A 4,946-nucleotide genomic window follows, 5' to 3' on the forward strand; every position below is an offset into this window, starting at 1 on the left:
TATTCTAAGGGTGATCAAGCCTCAAAATAGTTAAAATAAAATTGAACACACAACCACAATGATAAGCAAATCAATAAACTAAAATCAAAACAATAGTACTCATGTATTCGGCTTCAACCCCGAAAAGGGGGTTTCTAGCCACTCATAGTCATATTCATGATCCAAAAGGTTGAAACCATGTTATGATCTAATGTAATGCTAGATAAAGAATGTAAAACCTAAGTTATAAAGTTGTAGTAGTCTCCTTGATGCTCCAATACATTTCAAGATTTAATAATAATATTTACAAAGATGTATTTATGGTAAATAAGTAGTCCCAAGAAATGTAGGATTGAATTTGCACTTATGGTGGTGTGTGAATTGGACCTCGCATTGCACTTGCTAAAAATGGGAGTGGAAGTCGCATTGCACAAGCTGGAATAGAAGTAGAAGTCGCATCGTGAGGCTTAAAAGGTGGTGTGGAGGTCGCGACGTGCCATCATTGTGAGGGATCACTATTTTGAGTCCCTTATGAATCTTTTGGTCTATAGCATGCACCAATTGGCCTTTCCTACAGCCCACACGCGCCCTGGACATTCCAGGACTCCAAATTGCATCCAAGTTGTGTATTGTTCTTTCGTTGATCCATTCCGAGCCTTTTTTAGTTGTTTCCACTTGATTTAAAGCTTGTATATCCTTCATATATCATCATAATACATTCATAAATAATCCTATAGCATTAAACGCAACAATTTAGAGCTCAAAACAAAACAACATCCAAAATGGTAAACTAGAAACACAAGCTAAGCATAAGCTACTTCACATTGATCTTAAGCTTATTGTTTTGACTCTTGGCTTGATCTAATTGAACTATGGAAATTCCCAACAATTTGTTCCACATATAACTACACACAAAAATAATTTAGAACACATTAAACACAATAGAATCTAACGAAACCAACTAGACACACACCTAGCTCAAGCTAGTAACACTAGTTTTCTCGATTGAATTCTAAGTGATCCAATGAAACCTAAAATTGTTTGAAATATACTTTGAACATTGTAATCACACATTTTAACACTTATATGCTTATTTATATCTATATGAATACATTAATCACTCAAGTTACTATCAAAATAAGGCAAAATAAGCTAGAATAATGACCCAAAAGTGTACAAAACCACCTCAGATCAATTTTATTTATATTCTTTCCTAGAAATCGACCCACCATGTACAAGGGATGGTTATGTATGGTTTTACTAAGTAAAATATCATTATTTGTAAATGTAATTTTTGTATCATATACATGTGCCTCTTGGATAAGAGGTCCAGTAGACTTTTTAGAAAACGAAGGAACTTTTATGGGTCAATTTTCACCCTTTGCCCCCTCTTTGGAAGTATTAAAATAAGATGCCTCAAGGTTTACTTGAGCGGTCTTTTCACGGAACCAACTTTGTGAGAATTCTTCCAAAGTCACTAGACACCATGGTTTTTGGTGGTGAAGATACATTACCTCGTCCTCTTCAGATGCTCAACCACCATCTGTTTTTTCAATTTTTTCACCAGTTTCCTTCTAGTTGGCTACTCGAGTGACTCCTTTTGTAGAATCGTCTTCTTACATTTATGCCTAGTCACCAGAGTCCAACTTTTATCATCACCTGAATCAATTGAAGACTTGTCATACTCTAATGGTTCCTCTTTATACTCTTCAAAGCATATTTACATCAAATCAAGTGAGCCAAAAGTGATAGAAATTTGATTAGAACTGGTCATCTCATTGGCGAAGAAGATTTTATTCTCATTGTCAATTGCATGACTTTGTCCTTAAAGACAAAACACTTTTTCAAAGGGTGACCCACAAGCTTATAATACTTGCAATAGTTTGGGTCATTGGTCCTTCCAGCTTCGTCAGGCCGCTTCATCTCTAGTAAATCAATAAGCTTATGCTTAAGTAGCTCATTGAAAATTTCAGCAATATCAGAATCAAGAAAAGGGTATTCCTTTTCTTGCATCTCCTTAAAGTTAACTTCTGATTTAGACGTGCTCGAGAAGTCGTCTTCACGCTTTTCTTCTTGCTCACCTTTGTGGTGACGTTCACAGGAGACATGCCAACATTCATGGATTCCTTATTGTTATTTTTTAGGATAAACTTGCTTCATTATTTGGATTATTACTTATTCTTTCCCCTTTGAGGGTCGTGACTAGGCACTACTCCCTTTTCGAGAGTAGACATGCTTAACTCCATGTCGTGAGCACGAGTAGTTAACTCTTCTAAGGATTTTGGCTTAATGACTTGCAAGATATAGAAAAGTTCCCAGTGCATTTCTTGGATGCACATCTCTATTGCAAAAGTTTCGCTGAGCCTGTCTTTGTAGTTTAGGCTCACATTTCTCTATCAATTGATGAAGTTAATGACTGTTTCATCTTTTTTTTTATCAAGCACTTGTGAGCTCTACCATGCTTATTATACGTCTTATGCTATAAAAGCAATTTAGGAACTCATGCTCCAATTGGTCCCAACTATCGATGGTTAGGCTCAAGGTATGTATACCAATCAAAGGCATTTTTCTTTAGGATACGAACAAATTAGTTGACAAGATAGTCACCCTAAGTTCAAGCATTATTACATGTCTCAATAAAGTGTGCGATATGTTGTTTTGGATTTTCTTTTCCCTCAAATTGTTAAAATTTGAGGGGTTGATAACCGACATGCATTTTGAGGCCATTAATTCTTGCAATGTAGGGCTTAGCGTACGTAAGGAAAGACTTATTGACAACATTATACTTGTCTTTAAGGGTTTCTTCAGTGAACTTCTTCAATTGATCGATCAGGATTATTCCTCGAAAGAAACTTGTACCTCCTTAGCCAGTGGTATTTGTTTCATAGGATCAACTATCTCGTGAATTTCTAGAGCCTTTCCATGTGCCTGGCTAGACTCTCCGTCTATTAAGCCATCCATATTATCCACCAACTTATCAATCTAAGCATCTTAATTTTGCACATATTTGGTTAGACCCTCAATTCCCTCTATCAGATTCACAAACTATTCCTCCATAGAAGAGACATCAGTTACCATTGTTTGCATAATCACTGGAGACATCGAGTAACATGGATTGTCGCATAAGTTGATCTTCGAAGTGCTCAGCTTATACGGTGTAAGTGGACATGATGCGTTAGTTGAACGACCATCGCTCTTTGTGCCAGAGTATTTCAAACCAGAGTGCTCAAGTAGAGCTAGAGTCTTCTTAAGAGCTTCTGCCACATTGTTTCCTTCCTCTAAAGCACTTGCACAGGACCTCGCTCCTTTTGAGGTTGAAGATCCAAAAATTGGAGCTGGTACGGACGACATTTGACGTGTTTGTTGTCCTAGAATGTTGGTCTTGCTCCTTGTGACAGCTCCAAGGCTTCTAAAAGTAACACAGAGGATGCTTTCTACTTCAACAGAGAATTTAGAATCAGCAGCCTTGGAAGCAGTTGATTGAGAATTGACCTTCTTGGAAGTCATTTTGTTGTTCTTAAACTTTGATGTTGGAAAAGTTGAGATGAGAGGTAGAGATCGTCCCACTAGGCGTGCCAGAATTTGTTGGATAATAAAATTTCAAGACCAAAAATAATAATCGAGACAAGAAAATACTACAACAATTATTTTATTGATTTCAATAAATGAGTGCTATAATCTCTATGAATCCTTTGATTCACCTTTTCAAATATAAATTCAAGGGCTTCGAGCTTGATCTTGAATTTGAACTTGATTTGTGAACTTTATGGATTTAATCTTGACTTGTGCTTGAATCCAAGAGCTTTGGAGCATATTCTTGAATCTTACGATCTTGATCTTGAATCTTGATTTGCAGTTTTGATGGACTTAATCTCCACTTGTACTTGAATTCAAGGGCCTTTGAGATTGTTCTTGAATCCTATGGTCTTGATCTTGAATGCTTGAATTTGTAGAAAAATATACGGCGTTTGATCCACGTGCTCTCTCTTGCTTCTTGCTAGAATTGTTGGTCTCTTTCTGAATTAGACCCCTATATATAGTTGTAGGAAGGGAAGAGTCATGGTGAAGGTGAATTTCTTTTGACCAATCAGATTTAAGTGACATGACACCTTTTATGGGCTTTTGATTTCAATCGACCTGCTGCATTATTTTGACATGTGGCATGGTCCTATTGACTCCTTTACTTGACTTGGCATGTCATGTCATTCAACACGTGGCGCTCATTTGGATCTCTAGAATATAACATTACCTTGGGCTTAGCAAAGTGGGTTCATCATTTTTAGCCCAAATCAATGGGTTAGCCCAATAAAAATTAAACTTTAATTAAATCCATACATGTTTGGACTTAAATAATTAATCTAATTATATTGATCCGCAATATTTATTTGGGACTAATATATTTTGAATTTAATATAATTCAAATTTCGTATGAATTTTAATTTAATAAAATTTCATTACCTACAGTCTCAAAGTCAGGGTTCCTAAATTTTCTCCTAATAAGACATTCACTATAATACAAAATATATTAATAACAAAAAAGTTACTCTATTTTGTAAAGAAATTAAAAATAAATAGACATTTAAAATAAATAAATACAATACAATGAGAAAAAAGTTACGTGATTAGCACATGATGAGTAGCGGCAACCCCCCTCCCCCCCTCTTTCAAGATTTTAACTAGATTCTCAATAGGACACAATTTTTTTTTAAAGTCTCATACTGCTAACATGTTATAGATTAATAAAACAAGAACAAAAATAATAGGGAGAGAAAAGAATACTTTAAATGATTGTATTGAGAGATAAATTACAAAAACGAGAACCGTTTTATTTATAGAGAAAATGAACTTAGTCTCAAAGTCAGAGTTCCTAAATTTTCTCCTAATAAATATTCACTATAATACAAAATATATTAATAACAAAAAAGTTACTTTATTTTTTAAAAGAAATTAAAAATAAATGGATAAAT

This window comes from Capsicum annuum, chromosome 8, assembly GCF_002878395.1.
Source record: "Capsicum annuum cultivar UCD-10X-F1 chromosome 8, UCD10Xv1.1, whole genome shotgun sequence".
NCBI lineage: Eukaryota > Viridiplantae > Streptophyta > Magnoliopsida > Solanales > Solanaceae > Capsicum > Capsicum annuum.